Below are 24,268 nucleotides of genomic sequence, written 5' to 3'. Positions count from 1 at the left end.
CCTACCACCACCTCATACACACACCCCACACACCCTCTCTCTCACACACAGACCCAACAAAAGTGCCAGTACACCCACACACCGCCTCACCCCAGACACACAAAATTCCCCAAAACTCAAATGCACACATGCACCCAGAGCCCCACCAGAAGGGCCAGTACACATATACACACAGTCCAACCACCACACACACTGCCCCCTACACACACACAGCTCTACCACACTAAAAACAAAGGACTCAGAAAATCAGATATTCTACCACACGTTAAGTGCTGTGGGGAGCAGTGCAACCTGGAAACGGAGTGCTTCGTGAACTGATTGCTAAGCCGGGAATTTGGTGCAAGTAGGAAGGAGGTTCTGCTTTTTATTTATGTTTTACCTTCAATAGCTGGTGGGCGTTCTTCTTTAGTCTCCAAGTAGGAGACTGTAACTTACCATCACTCTAGTTAACAAGTTACTAATTTAGTTAAGTAATCAAATAACTAAATAAGATTAGACAGTCACGGCAGCACAGGTGATGTGCCGTCGCTGTAGGAGTTTGTGGAATGTAGTGCAGTCTCGGACAACCATGTCTGCGGAATGTGTCTGCAGCTTGAGCAACTTCAGCTCAGAGTTGCTGAGCTGGAGTCCGAGTTGCAGACATTGCAGGGTGATAGGGAGGGGAAGAGTGACCTGGACACTTTGTTCGGGAGGCAATCACACCCCTTAGATTAAGGAGAACTTTAGAGTCAGTCAATGGTCACAGACAGGAGGGCGTAACTCTGAAACTAATGAAAGGTCACAGGCCTGAAACATTTGTTTCTGTCTCCACAGATGCTGCCAGACCTGCTGACTATTTCCAGCACTACTTTCCATTTTTATTATGGTGATGGAAGAGTCTGCGACGTTGGCTGTAAGGCATGATCGTATGTGCAGTTCATGGGATATCTCATTAGCAATTCTGGCACAGGTGGCAGTGAGAAGGACTTTGTAGAGCTGCGCATGTCTAATCTGAATTTGATGCCTAGGTTGATGCCAGGTGGTCTGTCCAATATTATTCTTGTAACCTTTTGTAATGGTTTCAGAGTGCAGTTCAGAATCAACCACATTGCTGTATAGGCCACAGCAGGTTTCCTTTAATGATGGAAAAAAAAGTGAACCAGCTTGGTTTCTACAATTAGATAAATTCATGGGCAACATCACCGATACAAGCTTTTTATTCCAGATTTACTTTAATTAACCAAACTCAAATTCACAAAGTGCCATGACGGGATTTGAACTCAACTCCAGATTATTAGTCCAAACCTCTTCATTCCTAGTGCAACAATATACCAACAAAAGCTCTGATCTGTCAGCAGCTGCAGGGAATAAAGCTCGGACAGACAGACTGCAACACCTGGAAATTAACTGCAAAGACACAAAACATAGCACTGACTTGAAATCGTAGAGGCCAACAGTCAGCTCACATGTCTGAAGACAAACAATTCACCCTCCCCATCAATTTCAACTCACTTGACAGAAATTTCCAAAACTACAATGCTTCTTAACTCAAGAGCAGAAAATGCCAAATACACTTACACCTCTGAAAGCTGTGAATACTGGGTATGCCACCATCCCGCTGTACTGCCATGTTTTACACTTCACACAATCCACACTCAACTTCTCACATCCTAGATTGCACTGCTCATGGAACACAGGTTACAACACAGTCCCGTACACTGAAAACTGTACAGAGAATAACACCACTTAGACCTAAACAGCTAGATATCAATTAGACCCAATGTCCATCCACTGACCCAGAAACCCAGATATCAATTAGTCCCAATGTTCATCCACTGACCGAGAAACCCAGATATCAATTAGTCTCAATATCCATCCACTGATCCATACACCCAGATATCAATTAGTCCCAATATCCATCCACTGATCCATACACCCAGATATCAATTAGTCCCAATGTCCATCCACTGATCCATACACCCAGATATCAATTAGTCCCAATGTCCATCCACTGATCCATACACCCAGTTATCAATTAGTCCCAATGTCCATCCACTGATCCATACACCCAGATATCAATTAGTCCCAATGTCCATCCACTGATCCATACACCCAGATATCAATTAGTCCCAATGTCCATCCACTGATCCAGAAACCCAGATATCAATTAGTCCCAATGTCCATCCACTGATCCATACACCCAGATATCAATTAGTCCCAATGTCCATCCACTGATCCATACACCCAGATATCAATTAGTCCCAATGTCCATCCACTGATCCATACACCCAGATATCAATTAGTCCCAATGTCCATCCACTGATCCAGAAACCCAGATATCAATTAGTCCCAATGTCCATCCACTGATCCAGAAACCCAGATATCAATTAGTCCCAATGTCCATCCACTGATCCAGAAACCCAGATATCAATTAGTCCCAATGTCCATCCACTGATCCATACACCCAGATATCAATTAGTCCCAATGTCCATCCACTGATCCATACACCCAGATATCAATTAGTCCCAATGTCCATCCACTGATCCAGAAACCCAGATATCAATTAGTCCCAATGTCCATCCACTGATCCAGAAACCCAGATATCAATTAGTCCCAATGTCCATCCACTGATCCATACACCCAGATATCAATTAGTCCCAATGTCCATCCACTGATCCATACACCCAGATATCAATTAGTCCCAATGTCCATCCACTGATCCATACACCCAGATATCAATTAGTCCCAATGTCCATCCACTGATCCAGAAACCCAGATATCAATTAGTCCCAATGTCCATCCACTGATCCAGAAACCCAGATATCAATTAGTCCCAATGTCCATCCACTGATCCATACACCCAGATATCAATTAGTCCCAATGTCCATCCACTGATCCATACACCCAGATATCAATTAGTCCCAATGTCCATCCACTGATCCAGAAACCCAGATATCAATTAGTCCCAATGTCCATCCACTGATCCATACACCCAGATATCAATTAGACCCAATGTCCATCCACTGATCCATACACCCAGTTATCAATTAGTCCCAATGTCCATCCACTGATCCATACACCCAGTTATCAATTAGTCCCAATGTCCATCCACTGATCCAGAAACCCAGTTATCAATTAGTCCCAATGTCCATCCACTGATCCAGAAACCCAGTTATCAATTAGTCCCAATGTCCATCCACTGATCCATACACCCAGTTATCAATTAGTCCCAATGTCCATCCACTGATCCATACACCCAGTTATCAATTAGTCCCAATGTCCATCCACTGATCCAGAAACCCAGTTATCAATTAGTCCCAATGTCCATCCACTGATCCATACACCCAGTTATCAATTAGTCCCAATGTCCATCCACTGATCCATACACCCAGTTATCAATAAGTCCCAATGTCCATCCACTGATCCATACACCCAGTTATCAATTAGTCCCAATATCCATCCACTGATCCATACACCCAGATATCAATTAGTCCCAATGTCCATCCACTGATCCATACACCCAGATATCAATTAGTCCCAATGTCCATCCACTGATCCATACACCCAGTTATCAATTAGTCCCAATGTCCATCCACTGATCCATACACCCAGTTATCAATTAGTCCCAATGTCCATCCACTGATCCATACACCCAGATATCAATTAGTCCCAATGTCCATCCACTGATCCATACACCCAGTTATCAATTAGTCCCAATGTCCATCCACTGATCCATACACCCAGTTATCAATAAGTCCCAATGTCCATCCACTGATCCATACACCCAGTTATCAATTAGTCCCAATGTCCATCCACTGATCCAGAAACCCAGTTATCAATTAGTCCCAATGTCCATCCACTGATCCATACACCCAGATATCAATTAGTCCCAATGTCCATCCACTGATCCATACACCCAGTTATCAATTAGTCCCAATGTCCATCCACTGATCCATACACCCAGTTATCAATTAGTCCCAATGTCCATCCACTGATCCATACACCCAGATATCAATTAGTCCCAATGTCCATCCACTGATCCATACACCCAGTTATCAATTAGTCCCAATGTCCATCCACTGATCCAGAAACCCAGTTATCAATTAGTCCCAATGTCCATCCACTGATCCATACACCCAGTTATCAATTAGTCCCAATGTCCATCCACTGATCCATACACCCAGTTATCAATTAGTCCCAATGTCCATCCACTGATCCATACACCCAGTTATCAATTAGTCCCAATGTCCATCCACTGATCCAGAAACCCAGTTATCAATTAGTCCCAATGTCCATCCACTGATCCATACACCCAGTTATCAATTAGTCCCAATGTCCATCCACTGATCCATACACCCAGTTATCAATTAGTCCCAATGTCCATCCACTGATCCATACACCCAGTTATCAATTAGTCCCAATGTCCATCCACTGATCCAGAAACCCAGTTATCAATTAGTCCCAATGTCCATCCACTGATCCATACACCCAGTTATCAATTAGTCCCAATGTCCATCCACTGATCCAGAAACCCAGTTATCAATTAGTCCCAATGTCCATCCACTGATCCATACACCCAGTTATCAATTAGTCCCAATGTCCATCCACTGATCCAGAAACCCAGTTATCAATTAGTCCCAATGTCCATCCACTGATCCATACACCCAGTTATCAATTAGTCCCAATGTCCATCCACTGATCCATACACCCAGTTATCAATTAGTCCCAATGTCCATCCACTGATCCAGAAACCCAGTTATCAATTAGTCCCAATGTCCATCCACTGATCCATACACCCAGATATCAATTAGTCCCAATGTCCATCCACTGATCCATACACCCAGTTATCAATTAGTCCCAATGTCCATCCACTGATCCATACACCCAGTTATCAATTAGTCCCAATGTCCATCCACTGATCCAGAAACCCAGTTATCAATTAGTCCCAATGTCCATCCACTGATCCATACACCCAGATATCAATTAGTCCCAATGTCCATCCACTGATCCATACACCCAGTTATCAATTAGTCCCAATGTCCATCCACTGATCCATACACCCAGTTATCAATAAGTCCCAATGTCCATCCACTGATCCATACACCCAGATATCAATTAGTCCCAATGTCCATCCACTGATCCATACACCCAGTTATCAATTAGTCCCAATGTCCATCCACTGATCCAGAAACCCAGTTATCAATTAGTCCCAATGTCCATCCACTGATCCATACACCCAGATATCAATTAGTCCCAATGTCCATCCACTGATCCATACACCCAGTTATCAATTAGTCCCAATGTCCATCCACTGATCCAGAAACCCAGATATCAATTAGTCCCAATGTCCATCCACTGATCCATACACCCAGTTATCAATTAGTCCCAATGTCCATCCTCTGATCCATAGACCCAGTTATCAATTAGTCCCAATGTCCATCCACTGATCCATACACCCAGTTATCAATTAGTCCCAATGTCCATCCACTGATCCATACACCCAGTTATCAATTAGTCCCAATGTCCATCCACTGATCCATACACCCAGTTATCAATTAGTCCCAATGTCCATCCACTGATCCATACACCCAGATATCAATTAGTCCCAATGTCCATCCACTGATCCATACACCCAGTTATCAATTAGTCCCAATGTCCATCCACTGATCCAGAAACCCAGATATCAATTAGTCCCAATGTCCATCCACTGATCCATACACCCAGTTATCAATTAGTCCCAATGTCCATCCACTGATCCATACACCCAGATATCAATTAGTCCCAATGTCCATCCATTGATCCATACACCCAGATATCAATTAGTCCCAATGTCCATCCACTGATCCATACACCCAGATATCAATTAGTCCCAATGTCCATCCACTGATCCAGAAACCCAGTTATCAATTAGTCCCAATGTCCATCCACTGATCCATACACCCAGTTATCAATTAGTCCCAATGTCCATCCACTGATCCAGAAACCCAGTTATCAATTAGTCCCAATGTCCATCCACTGATCCATACACCCAGTTATCAATTAGTCCCAATGTCCATCCACTGATCCATACACCCAGTTATCAATTAGTCCCAATGTCCATCCACTGATCCATACACCCAGTTATCAATTAGTCCCAATGTCCATCCACTGATCCAGAAACCCAGTTATCAATTAGTCCCAATGTCCATCCACTGATCCATACACCCAGATATCAATTAGTCCCAATGTCCATCCACTGATCCATACACCCAGTTATCAATTAGTCCCAATGTCCATCCACTGATCCAGAAACCCAGTTATCAATTAGTCCCAATGTCCATCCACTGATCCATACACCCAGATATCAATTAGTCCCAATGTCCATCCACTGATCCATACACCCAGATATCAATTAGTCCCAATGTCCATCCACTGATCCATACACCCAGTTATCAATTAGTCCCAATGTCCATCCACTGATCCATACACCCAGTTATCAATTAGTCCCAATGTCCATCCACTGATCCAGAAACCCAGTTATCAATTAGTCCCAATGTCCATCCACTGATCCATACACCCAGATATCAATTAGTCCCAATGTCCATCCACTGATCCATACACCCAGATATCAATTAGTCCCAATGTCCATCCACTGATCCATACACCCAGTTATCAATTAGTCCCAATGTCCATCCACTGATCCATACACCCAGTTATCAATTAGTCCCAATGTCCATCCACTGATCCAGAAACCCAGATATCAATTAGTCCCAATGTCCATCCACTGATCCAGAAACCCAGTTATCAATTAGTCCCAATGTCCATCCACTGATCCATACACCCAGTTATCAATTAGTCCCAATGTCCATCCACTGATCCATACACCCAGTTATCAATTAGTCCCAATGTCCATCCACTGATCCAGAAACCCAGATATCAATTAGTCCCAATGTCCATCCACTGATCCAGAAACCCAGTTATCAATTAGTCCCAATGTCCATCCACTGATCCATACACCCAGTTATCAATTAGTCCCAATGTCCATCCACTGATCCATACACCCAGATATCAATTAGTCCCAATGTCCATCCACTGATCCATACACCCAGATATCAATTAGTCCCAATGTCCATCCACTGATCCATACACCCGGTTATCAATTAGTCCCAATGTCCATCCACTGATCCATACACCCAGATATCAATTAGTCACAATGTCCATCCACTGATCCATACACCCAGATATCAATTAGTCCCAATGTCCATCCACTGATCCATACACCCAGATATCAATTAGACCCAATGTCCATCCACTGATCCATACCCCCAGTTATCAATTAGTACCAATGTCCATCCACTGACCCAGAAACCCAGATATCAATTAGTCCCAATGTCCATCCACTGATCCATACACCCAGATATCAATTAGACCCAATGTCCATCCACTGATCCATACACCCAGATATCAATTAGACCCAATGTCCATCCACTGATCCGTACACCCAGATATCAATCAGACCCAATGTCCATCCACTGATCCGTACACCCAGTTATCAATTAGTCCCAATGTCCATCCACTGATCCATACACCCAGATATCAATTAGACCCAATGTCCATCCACTGATCCATACACCCAGATATCAATCAGACCCAATGTCCATCCACTGATCCATACACCCAGTTATCAATTAGTCCCAATGTCCATCCACTGATCCATACACCCAGATATCAATCAGACCCAATGTCCATCCACTGATCCATACACCCAGATATCAATCAGACCCAATGTCCATCCACTGATCCGTACACCCAGATATCAATCAGACCCAATGTCCATCCACTGATCCGTACACCCAGATATCAATTAGTCCCAATGTCCATCCACTGATCCATACACCCAGATATCAATTAGACCCAATGTCCATCCACTGATCCATACACCCAGATATCAATCAGACCCAATGTCCATCCACTGATCCATACACCCAGATATCAATTAGTCCCAATGTCCATCCACTGATCCATACACCCAGATATCAATTAGTCCCAATGTCCATCCACTGATCCATACACCCAGATATCAATTAGTCCCAATGTCCATCCACTGATCCATACACCCAGATATCAATTAGACCCAATGTCCATCCACTGATCCATACACCCAGATATCAATTAGTCCCAATGTCCATCCACTGATCCATACACCCAGATATCAATCAGACCCAATGTCCATCCACTGATCCATACACCCAGATATCAATTAGTCCCAATGTCCATCCACTGATCCATACACCCAGATATCAATCAGACCCAATGTCCATCCATTGATCCATACACCCAGATATCAATTAGTCCCAATGTCCATCCACTGATCCATACACCCAGTTATCAATTAGTCCCAATGTCCATCCACTGATCCATACACCCAGATATCAATCAGACCCAATGTCCATCCACTGATCCATACACCCAGATATCAATTAGTCCCAATGTCCATCCACTGATCCATACACCCAGTTATCAATTAGTCCCAATGTCCATCCACTGATCCATACACCCAGATATCAATTAGACCCAATGTCCATCCACTGATCCATACACCCAGTTATCAATTAGTCCCAATGTCCATCCACTGATCCATACACCCAGTTATCAATTAGTCCCAATGTCCATCCACTGATCCATACACCCAGATATCAATCAGACCCAATGTCCATCCACTGATCCATACACCCAGATATCAATTAGTCCCAATGTCCATCCACTGATCCATACACCCAGATATCAATCAGACCCAATGTCCATCCACTGATCCATACACCCAGATATCAATTAGTCCCAATGTCCATCCACTGATCCATACACCCAGATATCAATTAGTCCCAATGTCCATCCACTGATCCATACACCCAGATATCAATTAGTCCCAATGTCCATCCACTGATCCATACACCCAGATATCAATCAGACCCAATGTCCATCCACTGATCCATACACCCAGATATCAATTAGTCCCAATGTCCATCCACTGATCCATACACCCAGATATCAATTAGACCCAATGTCCATCCACTGATCCATACACCCAGATATCAATCAGACCCAATGTCCATCCACTGATCCATACACCCGGTTATCAATTAGTCCCAATGTCCATCCACTGATCCATACACCCAGATATCAATTAGACCCAATGTCCATCCACTGATCCATACACCCAGATATCAATCAGACCCAATGTCCATCCACTGATCCATACACCCAGTTATCAATTAGTCCCAATGTCCATCCACTGATCCATACACCCAGATATCAATCAGACCCAATGTCCATCCACTGATCCATACACCCAGATATCAATCAGACCCAATGTCCATCCACTGATCCATACACCCAGTTATCAATTAGTCCCAATGTCCATCCACTGATCCATACACCCAGTTATCAATTAGTCCCAATGTCCATCCACTGATCCATACACCCAGATATCAATCAGACCCAATGTCCATCCACTGATCCATACACCCAGTTATCAATTAGTCCCAATGTCCATCCACTGATCCATACACCCAGATATCAATCAGACCCAATGTCCATCCACTGATCCATACACCCAGTTATCAATTAGTCCCAATGTCCATCCACTGATCCATACACCCAGATATCAATCAGACCCAATGTCCATCCACTGATCCATACACCCAGATATCAATTAGTCCCAATGTCCATCCACTGATCCATACACCCAGATATCAATCAGACCCAATGTCCATCCACTGATCCATACACCCAGATATCAATTAGTCCCAATGTCCATCCACTGATCCATACACCCAGATATCAATTAGTCCCAATGTCCATCCACTGATCCATACACCCAGATATCAATCAGACCCAATGTCCATCCACTGATCCATACACCCAGATATCAATTAGTCCCAATGTCCATCCACTGATCCATACACCCAGATATCAATTAGACCCAATGTCCATCCACTGATCCATACACCCAGATATCAATTAGTCCCAATGTCCATCCACTGATCCATACACCCAGATATCAATCAGACCCAATGTCCATCCACTGATCCATACACCCAGATATCAATTAGTCCCAATGTCCATCCACTGATCCATACACCCAGATATCAATTAGACCCAATGTCCATCCACTGATCCATACACCCAGTTATCAATTAGTCCCAATGTCCATCCACTGATCCATACACCCAGATATCAATCAGACCCAATGTCCATCCACTGATCCATACACCCAGATATCAATTAGTCCCAATGTCCATCCACTGATCCATACACCCAGATATCAATCAGACCCAATGTCCATCCACTGATCCATACACCCAGTTATCAATTAGTCCCAATGTCCATCCACTGATCCATACACCCAGATATCAATCAGACCCAATGTCCATCCACTGATCCATACACCCAGATATCAATCAGACCCAATGTCCATCCACTGATCCATACACCCAGTTATCAATTAGTCCCAATGTCCATCCACTGATCCATACACCCAGATATCAATCAGACCCAATGTCCATCCACTGACCCAGAAACCCAGATATCAATTAGTCCCAATGTCCATCCACTGATCCATACACCCAGATATCAATTAGTCCCAATGTCCATCCACTGATCCATACACCCAGATATCAATTAGTCTCAATGTCCATCCACTGATCCATACACCCAGATATCAATTAGTCCCAATGTCCATCCACTGATCCATACACCCAGATATCAATTAGTCTCAATGTCCATCCACTGATCCATACACCCAGATATCAATTAGTCCCAATGTCCATCCACTGATCCATACACCCAGATATCAATTCATCCCAATGTCCATCCACTGATCCATACACCCAGATATCAATTAGTCCCAATGTCCATCCACTGATCCATACACCCAGATATCAATTAGTCCCAATGTCCATCCACTGATCCATACACCCAGATATCAATTAGTCTCAATGTCCATCCACTGATCCATACACCCAGATATCAATTAGTCCCAATGTCCATCCACTGATCCATACACCCAGATATCAATTCATCCCAATGTCCATCCACTGATCCATACACCCAGATATCAATTAGTCCCAATGTCCATCCACTGATCCATACACCCAGGTATCAATTAGTCTCAAAGTCCATCCACTGATCCATACACCCAGATATCAATTAGTCCCAATGTCCATCCACTGATCCATACACCCAGTTATCAATTAGTCCCAATGTCCATCCACTGACCCAGAAACCCAGATATCAATTAGACCCAATGTCCATCCACTGACCCAGAAACCCAGTTATCAATTAGTCCCAATGTCCATCCACTGATCCATACACCCAGATATCAATTCATCCCAATGTCCATCCACTGATCCATACACCCAGATATCAATTCATCCCAATGTCCATCCACTGATCCATACACCCAGATATCAATTAGTCCCAATGTCCATCCACTGATCCATACACCCAGGTATCAATTAGTCTCAAAGTCCATCCACTGATCCATACACCCAGATATCAATTAGTCCCAATGTCCATCCACTGATCCATACACCCAGTTATCAATTAGTCCCAATGTCCATCCACTGACCCAGAAACCCAGATATCAATTAGACCCAATGTCCATCCACTGACCCAGAAACCCAGTTATCAATTAGTCCCAATGTCCATCCACTGATCCATACACCCAGTTATCAATTAGTCCCAATGTCCATCCACTGATCCATACACCCAGATATCAATTAGTCCCAATGTCCATCCACTGACCCAGAAACCCAGATTTCAATTAGTCCCAATGTCCATCCACTGACCATACACCCAGATATCAATTAGTCCCAATGTCCATCCACTGACCCATACACCCAGATATCAATTCGTCCCAATGTCCATCCACTGACCCAGAAACCCAGATATCAATTAGTCCCAATGTCCATCCACTGACCCAGAAACCCAGATATCAATTAGTCCCAATGTCCATCCACTGACCCAAACACCCAGATATCAATTAGTCCCAATGTCCATCCACTGATCCATACACCCAGTTATCAATTAGTCCCAATGTCCATCCACTGATCCATACACCCAGATATCAATTAGTCCCAATGTCCATCCACTAACCCAGAAACCCAGATATCAATTAGTCCCAAATTGCTAATCCTCTGGTCAGGTGAATGTCACTGACATCAATCCTCTCCTTTGTGCAATGAAATTCCTGGAACCCTTTGTGAGAGCTGGATAAGAATTCCCTGTCACAGGGCAGTGACTTACTGGGCAGGCATACACGCCATGCAGTGAGATTTGCAGTCCAATACACTGCTGTCTCGGCAGATTTCTGACACCTGCAACAAGAGAAGTTACTCAAGCGCTCCATGACGTGCCCGTAATCCAACTGGTTACCGTAGTGATGGAACCCAATCTGCTATGTGCCGATAGAAATCTGCTGGTGCTATTTATCGTGCATCACCACTGGCTAAACAGAGGCCCTGGGACAAGTGGGCACGTGGGGCAATCACTGTGGCACTGAGCAGGGGAGGGTCATTTTAAAGTGTACAGACACCAAGGACAAATCAACAAAATACAGAATCAGCTTCCACAGCATTCGTGCTTTCCCCTGTGCCCAACTCCAACCCCAGCCATCATGGAATTTAACAGGACCAAAGGAGGCCATTCAGCCCATTGTGCCTAGTCCTGCTCTTGGCAATAGTTAACCAATTAGTCTGATTCCCCTGCTCTTCCTGCAGAGCTCTGCAAATTTTTTTCATTTTTAAGTATACACTCAATTCCCTTTTGAATGTTTCTATTGAATCTGTTTACACCACCCTTTCTGACAGAACAACTCAGATCATCATAACGCACTGTGTAAAAAAAAAAAAGAATTCCCATATCCCCTCTGGTTCTTTAACCAAATATCTTAAATCTGTATCAGGTTACCAACCCGTCTCACAGTGGAAACAGTTTCACCTTGCCTACTGTCAAAAGCCTCATCATTTCGAGCACCTCTATCAAAGCTCTCCTTAAAGTCCTGCTCGAAGGAGAACAACCACAGCTTCTCCAATCTCTCCATTAATTGAAGTCTTTCAGCCCTGCAACCATTCTAGTAAATCTCTTTGAACGCTCCCCAAGGCCATGACATCTTTTCCAAATTGGCTGCACACCAAATACAAGCTTCCGCCCGAGACCACTCCCCAAACCCAACACGCCCGCCCGAGACCACTCCCCAAACCCAACACGCGCGCCCGAGACAACTCCCCAAATCCAACACGCCCACCCAAGACCACTCCCCAAACCCAACAAGCCCACCCGAGACCACTCCGCAAACCCAAACCCAACACGCCCGCCCGTGGCCACTCCCCAAACCCAACACGCCCGCCCGAGACCACTCCCCAAACCCAACACGCCCGCCCGAGACCACTCTCCAAACATAGCACACCCACCCGAGACCACTCCCCAAACCCAACACGCCCGCCCGAGACCACTCCCCAAACCCAACACGCGCGCCCGAGACAACTCCCCAAATCCAACACGCCCACCCAAGACCACTCCCCAAACCCAACACGCCCACCCGAGACCACTCCGCAAACCCAAACCCAACACGCCCGCCCGTGGCCACTCCCCAAACCCAACACGCCCGCCCGAGACCACTCCCCAAACCCAACACGCCCGCCCGAGACCACTCTCCAAACATAGCACACCCACCCGAGACCACTCCCCAAACCCAACACGCCCGCCCGAGACCACTCCCCAAACCCAACACGCACACCCAAGACCACTCCCCAAACCCAACACGCCCACTCGAGACCACTCCCCAAACCTAACACGCCCGCCCGAGACCACTCTCCAAACATAGCACACCCACCCGAGACCACTCCCCAAACCCAACACGCCCGCCCGAGACCACTCTCCAAACCCAACACGCCCGCCCTAGACCACTCCCCAAACCGAACACACCCACCCGACACCACTCCCCATATCCACCTAAGTTCTCATGGCACCTGATATCAGGGAATGTCGCCGAACTGTTAAAGGTCTAAAGGTTTAAAATAATCCACTCAAAACCTTTGATGAGTCAGCACCAAAAACAATGGCCAAATCCAATATTACCTCATTAATCCGTGTTTCTGGCTATTATAATTATAGTCCACGCCAAACAGTCACCACGTCTGTCATCAGCGTCACCTCAGTCTAGCAAGATCCACATGTACACAGCAGCTCTCCATCACTAACACCCTCTGCCGAGTACTTTCAATTATTGAAAACCAATTAATAATTGATTTGGCCAGCACAGGAAACTTTAAATATTAATCCTTGGGAATAATCAGTGTGAAGTTTCAGGAAAAGGGTATAAAACAGCACTCCTTGGCCTGTACTCTGAGCCCAGGCATCTCCCATCATGGCCTTCAGAACAGCCAGCGCCACTGTACATGGTTAAACATTGCAAAAGCAGAAATTCTCTGAACATACTAAACACATACATCAAATGCTAAGTGACCAGTTACTCATCTCCTGTTTGGATCAATGCAAAAAGACACTCTGGGCACCAGAGTACAAATGACGAACCAGCCGTCAGGGAGGGGCCGACTCCGAACCAGCCATCAGGCAGAAGCACTTAGAGTCATAGAGTCAGAGTCGTACAGCATAGAAACAGGCCCTTCGGCCCACCGTGTCCATGCCGATCATAATGCCTATCTATACTAATCCCAACTGCCTGCATTAATTCCATATCCCTCTCTGCCTTGCTCATTCAAGTACCTGTCCAAATGCCTCTTAAATGTTGCTACTGTTCCTGCCTCCACCACCTCCTCTGGCAGCTCATTCCAGATACCCACTATTCTTTGTGTGAAAAATTTACCCCTTTGATCCCCTTTAATCATCCTCCCTCTCACCTTAATTCTATGCCCTCTAGTTTTAGTCACCCCTACCATGGGAAACATACTCTGGCTATCTACCCTATCTATGCCTCTCATAATTTTATATACCTCTATCATGTCCCTTCTCAGCCTCCTTCGCTCCATGGAAAACAGACCCAGCCTATCCAATCTCTCTTGACAACTCAAGCCTTCCAAACCAGACAACATCCTTGTGAATCCTTTTTGCATCTTCTCTAGCTGAATCACATCTTTCCTGTCGTGCAGCGACCAGAACTGCACACAGTACTCCAAATGCGGCCTAACCAACGTTATGTACAACTGTAACATGACATCCCACTTGTACTCAATGCCTCGGCCGATGAAGGCAAGCATGTCATACGCCTTCTTCACTTCATGACCTGTCCTTTTGGTGTGCAGTCTGATGAGGCATTATCAGCCTCAATTAAAAACACAATGGGGAAACTGCTGTTGAACTGGTTATCCTGGTGTGCTGGCCACAGGCCCAGTTTGTCTCAGGAGTTAGCACTCGTGCCCGAGTCAGACAGTCATGAACACAAGTCCCACGCCACAGACCTGAGCATATAACCAAGGCTATCACTCCAGTGCAGTACTGAGGGAGCGCCGCGCCGTGAGAGGGGCAGTACTGAGGGAGCGCCGCGCCGTGGGAGGGGCAGTACTGAGGGAGCGCCGTACTGTCGGAGGGGATGTACTGAAGGACTGTTGCGCTGTCGGAGGAGCAGTATTGACGGAGCCCCCTGCTGTCAGAGGGGGTATATATTTACTCTTGGCCCCACCTCCCTTTCCCCTATTCCACCCCCCTCCCCCTTTTTGTCACCAGCCCACTCGCCTTGTCCCATACCTCCTCCCCATTGCCTTGCCTCACACCTTCCCTCCCTCGCCTTGTCCCCTACCCACCCGCCCCCCATCCCCACCCCACTCTCCTTATCCCCACCTCCCCCCTCACTTTATCCCCATCTGTCCTTCTCCCCACCCCACTTGCCTTGTCCCACACCTCACCCTTCACCTTGTCCCCAACATTTCAGCTTGCCCTCACCCTCCCCTCGTCCTCCTTCCACTTTACTTCTCTTTGTCCATACCCCCACGCTTCCACCTCTCCCTCTGTGCACCCTTCCACTCTCCACCAAAACCACACCTCCTTACGGCTCCTCTCCCTCCCTGAGGCTAATCTCAGCACCATGCGCACACTACCGGTGCCTGCTGCACCTTCCTTTTCACAGCACAAGTGATTTGCCACATATGCCAGTAAGCATGTTCCAGTCAGGTCATGTTGGCAGGTAAGACACCAGCCCTGTCATACTTGGCTAACCACAGGGTTTATCAAAGAAGATTCAGTACTTCTCACTGTGTTTCAGTTTCAGCTCCCACGTCAGGGAGGGAACCCGGTCAGGCCTGTCCTCCAAGTGCCTCAAGAGACTGTACTTAGCTGTGCTGCAACCAGGAGTGAGCACAAGTACAAACTTAGCTCAAGAGGGCTTGTGGGGAGCTCAGAGGGAGGGCGGAGGAGAGAGGAGAGAAGGAGGTGCCCTGATTTCCCATGGCAATCTGGCCGATAGTGAGAATGCTGCTCCACCCTAAATGCTGCACTGTCAGGGCAAGGCACATGATTTATACCAGCCCCAGATCACAATGGAAAAGGGACTGCTTTGCATGCAGCTTACCCTCCCTATTGATGGTACTAATTCCAGCTCCTTTTAGACCATACAGGGAGGGGCAACTTCAACCTCATCCCCATAGTACCAATTCCTAGATATCTTCTTCTCAACACTAGTTCTGCCCCTACCTCCCACAGCCCACTGCTTAGTGCTGAATCCAAGTACATTCTGGTGCACTGAGTTGGAGCTGGGTTTAAACACACAGTGCAAGTCAAGCACCCACCCATCTGAACTGTGCATACAGCCAGGAGAGGGGCACAAAGGGTAAAGCACACAGGGGAAACAATGGCCAGGCCATCTTGCCACCAAAAGACAGCATTTATCCAAGGGAACACTGAGGGTACAACATCACCCGTCAGTGACGAGCGCTGGGAATTCAACATCACCCGTCAGTGACAGGCACTGGGAACTTGGACGGGTGCTGGGAACTCAATGTCACCTGTCAGTAGATCAGCGATGGGCACCAGTGCAGTCACCAGTAATCCCAGCTGCCAGTCAATCCTGGGTGTCTGTTATTCTATTTATAAATCACCTGAACTGCTTGATTAGATCCCAGCCTATATCTCACATCCGGGTAGCTGTTATTCTCTATCTATACACACATACAAACCATCTGATCCCCTTGGGTAGATGCCAGCCTGTAACTCACTTCTGGATACTGTTAATCTACATATAAACCATCCCAAACATCTTGATTAAAATGCTACCTGATAAGTCTCCTCTAGAGTGATTATTCTGCACCCCGTCTGTGAAATCTGTAGAATCGAGTGAACCAGAAGCAGATATCCGTTCCCGTGTCTCAGTCCAGAATAATGCATGTAACATTGGAAGCTGTTAATTTAAGCATAATATGAGGGTTACATTGTGCTCAGTACACAAGCAGTGCTATTCATGCAGTTTAAGAGCATACATAGGGAACTCAGTAATATGTATTTCTCCATCGATAAGTATGTATGCTAGTGAAACTACAACCTGAAAATATGTGAACGGAAGGGTATTTGTATTTCCGGCAGTGATCTAAAAATGCTGATATCTGCAAACCAATACTAACAACCCTGCTGAAACACTGCCGCAAGGTCACCGGCAATGCAGACAAGGAGATCCGGACTGGAGAAAAAGGAAAAAAACAGAAGCAATGTGGCCACAGAAGTTAGTGAAGATAACAAGGTACAGCTCCAACGGATGAAAATGGAGAGGGTAGAAAATCAAATTTAATGGAGAAAAGAGAGTGTTAGAATTATAGCAATTCATATCACAAGCAAAATCAGTTCTTCAGTAATTCAGGGGACATGGGAGAGTTGAGAGCTGGTCCAATTCCTGATACAGGTTGGACATCTAAAATCCAGCTGTCCAAAAACTAGAATTGTCTGAAAACCAGACATTTTGGAAAATATTGAGGATATTGCCATTCACTAACAGGAGGTGGACTCTAATCAGCAGAGATGAACAGAATGAAAGTATCTTCTGAATCATGTAACGCTCAATGTGAAAATCAATTCAAGAACCTTGAAGGTTGCACTCATTGGCAATCTGACTAAGAGGGGTTACAAAATGGCTGGCGTGGGAAACAAGCTGTGAAGTAGTGAATGCTTTTGAACTTTGGTTGGATGCACATTGGAGCTTTGTATCCCTTACATACATCTCTTATTTAATGAATTTGGCTTAGCATAGGCGACCTGATTTTATTGTCCAAAATCCGCCAAGGTCTCGGTCCTGAGAGTGAAGGATTTTGGACGTCCAACTGGAAGGACATTGTCAGTATTGGTAGGGGTTCTGTCCGCTGCAATTAAATTTTATCGCGATCCAATTGCACCATTCATGCCAAGGCCTTTCATCAGATTCACTGACACAACTGCCAAATTCTACTCATTAACATATCTGACAATAAAACAACCTTTCAAAAAGTCAGCATCGATAATACCCTCATAACAGCTGCAAATGGATTGTCATGTCAAACCTGTGAAGGAGACTGAATCTTATCAATGATACACAATCTCTGCACTGACACTGCCAAACATCGAGCATTGTAGCGTTACAAACTCTCTCACTCCCAAACATCGAGCATTATACAGCTACAAACTCTCTCACTCCCAAACATCGAGCATTGTGGAGTTACAAACTCGCTCACTCCCAAACATCGAGCATTGTAGTTACAAACTCTCTCACTCCCAAACATCGAGCATTGCAGAGTTACAAACTCTCTCACTGCCAAACATCGAGCATTGTAGAGTTACAAACTCTCTCACTCACAAACATCGAGCATTGTAGACTTACAAACTCTCTCACTCCCAAACATCGAGTTACAAACTCTCTCACTCCCAAACATCGAGCATTGTAGAGTTACAAACTCTCTCACTGCCAAACATCGCGCATTGTAGAGTTACAAACTCTCGCACTCCCAAACATCGAGCATTGTAGAGTTACAAACTCTCTCACTCCCAAACATCGAGCATTGTAGAGTTACAAACACTCTCACTCCCAAACATCGAGTTACAAACTCTCTCACTCCCAAACATCGAGCATTGTAGAGTTACCAACTCTCTCACTCCCAAACATCGAGCATTATACAGCTACAAACTCTCTCACTCCCAAACATCGAGCATTGTAGAGTTACAAACTCTCTCACTCACAAACATCGAGCATTGTAGACTTACAAACTCTCTCACTCCCAAACATCGAGTTACAAACTCTCTCACTCCCAAACATCGAGCATTGTAGAGTTACAAACTCTCTCACTGCCAAACATCGCGCATTGTAGAGTTACAAACTCTCGCACTCCCAAACATCGAGCATTGTAGAGTTACAAACTCTCTCACTCCCAAACATCGAGCATTGTAGAGTTACAAACACTCTCACTCCCAAACATCGAGTTCCAAACTCTCTCACTCCCAAACATCGAGCATTGTAGAGTTACCAACTCTCTCACTCCCAAACATCGAGCACCGTGGAGTTACTAACACTCTCACTCCCAAACATCGAGCACCGTGGAGTTACAAACGCTCTCACTCCCAAACATCGAGCATTGTAGAGTTACAAACGCTCTCACTCCCAAACATCGAGCACTGTGGAGTTACAAACTCTCTCACTCCCAAACATAGAGCACTGTGGAGTTACAAACTCTCTCACTCCCAAACATCGAGCATTGTAGAGTTACAAACACTCTCACTCCCAAACATCGAGCACTGTAGAGTTACAAACACTCTCACTCCCAAACATCGGGCACTGTAGAGTTACTAACACTCTCACTCCTAAACATCGAGCACTGTGGAGATACAAACTCTCTCACTCCCAAACATCGAGCACTGTGGAGTTACTAACACTCTCACTCCTAAACATCGAGCACTGTGGAGATACAAACTCTCTCACTCCTAAACATCGAGCACTGTGGAGTTACTAACACTCTCACTCCCAAACATCGAGCACCGTGGAGTTACAAACTCTCTCACTCCTAAACATCGAGCACTGTGGAGTTACTAACACTCTCACTCCCAAACATCGAGCACCGTGGAGCTACTAACACTCTCACTCCTAAACATCGAGCACTGTGGAGATACAAACTCTCTCACTCCTAAACATCGAGCACTGTGGAGTTACTAACACTCTCACTCCCAAACATCGAGCACTGTGGAGTTACTAACACACTCACTCCCAAACATCGAGCACCGTGGAGTTACAAACTCTCTCACTCCTAAACATCGAGCATTGTAGAGTTACTAACACTCTCACTCCCAAACATCGAGCATTGTGGAGTTACAAACTCTCTCACTCCCAAACATCGAGCACTGTGGAGTTACTAACACTCTCACTCCCAAACATCGAGCACCGTGGAGTTACAAACGCTCTCACTCCCAAACATCGAGCACCGTGGAGTTACAAACGCTCTCACTCCCAAACATCGAGCACTGTGGAGTTACAAACGCTCTCACTCCCAAACATCGAGCACTGTGGAGTTACTAACACTCTCACTCCCAAACATCGAGCACCGTGGAGTTACAAACGCTCTCACTCCCAAACATCGAGCATTGTAGAGTTACAAACGCTCTCACTCCCAAACATCGAGCACTGTGGAGTTACAAACTCTCTCACTCCCAAACATCGAGCACTGTGGAGATACAAACTCTCACACTCCCAAACATCGAGCACTGTGGAGTTACAAACTCTCTCACTCCCAAACATCGTGCACTGTGGAGTTACAAACTCTCTCACTCCCAAACATCGAACACTGTGAAGTTACAAACTCTCTCACTCCCAAACATCGAGCATTGTCGAGTTACAAACACTCTCACTCCCAAACATCGAGCATTGTGGAGTTACAAACTCTCTCACTCCCAAACATCGAGCATTGTGGAATTACAAACTCTCTCACTCCCAAACATCGAGCACTGTGAAGTTACAAACACTCTCACTCCCAAACATCGAGCACTGAGGAGTTACAAACACTCTCAGTGCCAAACACCGAGCATTTAAAAAAACCTGGCAGCCAAGATGGCCACTGCAATTTGCATCTGAAACACCTTTGCACATTCCAAAAGCCAGAAGTCTGAGAAACCGTGGACCCAGAACAATGGCTTGCTCAATTTAATTGAATTATCTCAGATTGCTTCATTTGCATGGTGGTCAAGGCAATTCTAACAGATTGGCTTTGAAAGAGCAAACCTCTGAGTGCAAATCTTGGCATCCTGAGGCCTGTGGAGCCAATTCTGAACCTTGCACCCCATGAGAAGGTTCCAGAGAATAGCCTCAGGCAGTCATGTAACTGGATGTCTATCTCCAAAAAACTGGGAGTCTGTTACACAGACAAGAAACAAGCAGTACCTTAGTGTGCAGCAGTAGAGAAGGCTGTATGCCTCTTTCTCTCTCTCCAGAAAACATCAAGTTTGAAAACCATCTACGACTGTGGACCCTCCAAGCCTACACACTGCTCCAGCTAGAGACCAGGGGAAGACAGCCACCTGCAAATCTGCCTTCAAGAAAACCCTGAACAGAACAGGCCAGCCACAAAGTGCACTTTGACCAGCCTAAGACTTCAAGAATACAACTCCACCCGGAAGACCACTAACTCATTCAACCTCAGACTGTGCATTTAACTTTTATTTATTCTGTACTTTAATCCAACCATAAAACCTTCATTCCACTTTGTAATCTATTTGTGTATGTGGGATCCTAGTGTGAATGCCTGCATGAATGTGTAGCACATGTTTTTTATTATTTTAAATTGGGTTTAGCTTGTTGAGTATAATAACCTTACCTCCATCTTGTTTAAACTCAGGAAAACCTGTCTGATTGGTTCTTTCACAGTCACATTAAAGGTAAAAGGTAAAACACTGACTGAGGTGGCAAGCACAACTGCTGTTTAAAAGGAATAAACCCTGTTACAGTCAAATAAGACGAAAAACAAGGGGGGGGGGGGGTGCAACTGTGACCCCCCCCTCCCCCCTCACCTTGGCCATAACCGAAATTTGGGGGCTCTAGTCCGTGATCGTAACCCAACGACAAACGAGAAACTGGAAGTAGGAAACCAAACTGATCCCTCGTAGAAAAAGTTAAATAAACTTCAATACAGGTTTTCTTGTGATGTTCACAGCTAGAATACTAACATGTCCATATTCAAGGCCAGTACCTTCCTAAGCCAGGGTGAAGTAACTTGGGACAGGTTAAGGGTGATTGAAGAGTTGAGGAATATAGCTGGGCAATTAGGGATTACTTTCCATTCAAAAGCTAAGAAATCTGAAATCCTAAGACTTGTGGCCAACCATTTTTCACTTGAACCTGAAGATTCAGAGATCGGGTTCGAGTCAAAAACAAACAGGGTAATGTTAGCTAAAATACAATTAGAACAGAGAAGACTAGAATCAGAATTCCAGAGAAAGAGCAGAGAGAGTATCAAGACAGGGAAAAAGAAAGAGAAAAAATGGAAAAGAGAACTTTCAAGCAGGAGAAGGAGGAAAGAGAACTTAACTTGGGGGAGTTAACTAGGGGGAGACCCAGTTCAGCCAGAGAAGGCATGGCTGATGAGGAAGCTACCCCTAGCTCAGGACCGTGTGCTGAGCTCTTAAAATTATCCCAGTTAAGGCCAAAGTTCAATGAGGGGGATGTGAAAGCATTTTTTGTCATTTTTGAAAAGCACTACCCTGAGGAACTCCTGCAGTGATGTCCTGGGACTGAGATGATTGGTCTCCAACAACCACAAGCATCTTCCTTTGTGCTAGGTACAATTCCAACCAGCAGAGTGTTTTCCCCTGTCCCATTGACTCTAGTTTTGCTAGGGCTCCTTGATGCCATACGTGGTCAAATGCTGCCTTGATGTCAAGGGCTTTCACTCTCACCTCACCTTTGGAGTTAAGCTTTTTCGTCCATGCTTGGACTAAGGCTGTAATGAGGTCTGGAGTTGAGTGGCCTTGGCAGAACCCAAACTGAGCATCAGTGAGCAGGTTATTGCTGAGTAAGTGCCACTTGATAGCACTGTTAACAACATCTTCCATCACTTTGCTGATGATCGAGAGTAGACTAATAGGGCGGTAGCTAACCTGGTTGGATTTGTCCTGATCTTTGGGGACAGTACATAGCTGGGCAATTTTCCACACTGTCAGGTAGATGCCAGTGTTATAGCTGTACTAGAACAGCTTGGCTAGCAGTGCAGCTAGTTTTAGGCACAAGTCTTCAATACTATTGCCGGAATATTGTCAGGACCCATAGCCTTTGTAGTATCCAGTGCCTTCAGGCGTTTCTTGATATCACGCGGTGTGAATCGGATTGGCTGAAAACTGGCATCTGTGATGCTGGGACTTCAGGAGGAGGCTGAGATGGATCATCCACTTGGCACTTCCACCTGAACATGGATGCAAATGCTTCAGCCTTATCTTCAGCACTGATGTGCTATGCTCCTCCATCATTGAGAATGGGGATGTTTGTGGAGCCTCCTCCTCCTGTTAGCTATTTAATTGTCCACCACTATTCATGACTAAATGTGGCAGGACTGCAGAACTTAGATCTGATCCATTCGTTTTGGGATCGCTAAGCCCTATCACATGCTGCTTCCGCTGTCTGGAATGCAAGTAGTCCTGGTGCTGTAGCTTCAGCAGGCGGACATCTCATTTTGAGGTATGCCTGATGTTGCTCCTGGCATGCCCTCCTGCACTTGGAGTCATAACTAGCACAAAGGAAGACGGCTGTGGTTGTTGGAGGTCAATCATCTGAGCTCCAGAACATCACTGCAGAGTTCCTCAGGCTAGTGTCCGAGGCCCAACCACCTTCAGCTGCTTCATCAATGACCTTCCCTCCATCATAAGGTCAGAAGTGGGGATGATTGCACAATGTTCAGTACCATTCGCGACTCCTCAGACACTGAAGCAGTCCGGGTAGAAATGCATTAAGACCCGGACAATATCCAGGTTTGGGCTGAAAAGTGGCAAGTAACATTCGTGCCACACAAGTGCCAGGCAATGACCATCTCCAACAAGACAGAATCTAACCATCTCCCCTTTATATTCAATGGCATTACAATTGCTGAATCCCCCACTATCAACATCCTAGGGGCTACCATTGACCAGGAATTGAACTGGAGTAGCCATATAAATACCATGGCTACAAGAGCAGGTCAGAGGCTAGGAATTCTGTGGCGAGTAACTCACCTCCTGACTCCCCAAAGCCTGTCCACCATCTACAAGGCACAAGTCAGGAGTGTGATGGAATACTCTCCACTTGCCTGGATGGGTGCAGCTCCAACAACAC

At 45.5% G+C, this 24,268-nt stretch overlaps 1 protein-coding gene across 1 annotated transcript in view; it reads right to left on the bottom strand.

Moving 5' to 3' along the window:
• The window catches only part of madd (MAP-kinase activating death domain), a 426,952-nt gene that overhangs the window by 384,645 nt on the left and 18,039 nt on the right, over nucleotides 1-24,268 (bottom strand). Inside the window, exon 2 of the mRNA XM_068046784.1 lies at nucleotides 17,245-17,368. The gene's annotated coding sequence lies outside the window, so the exon portion shown is untranslated. The remainder of the gene's footprint in view (nucleotides 1-17,244; nucleotides 17,369-24,268) is intronic.

This window comes from Heterodontus francisci, chromosome 14 (assembly GCF_036365525.1).
Source record: "Heterodontus francisci isolate sHetFra1 chromosome 14, sHetFra1.hap1, whole genome shotgun sequence".
NCBI lineage: Eukaryota > Metazoa > Chordata > Chondrichthyes > Heterodontiformes > Heterodontidae > Heterodontus > Heterodontus francisci.
The sequence above is the reverse complement of the archived record's forward strand: the minus strand, read 5'-3'. Positions and strand labels throughout refer to the sequence as shown.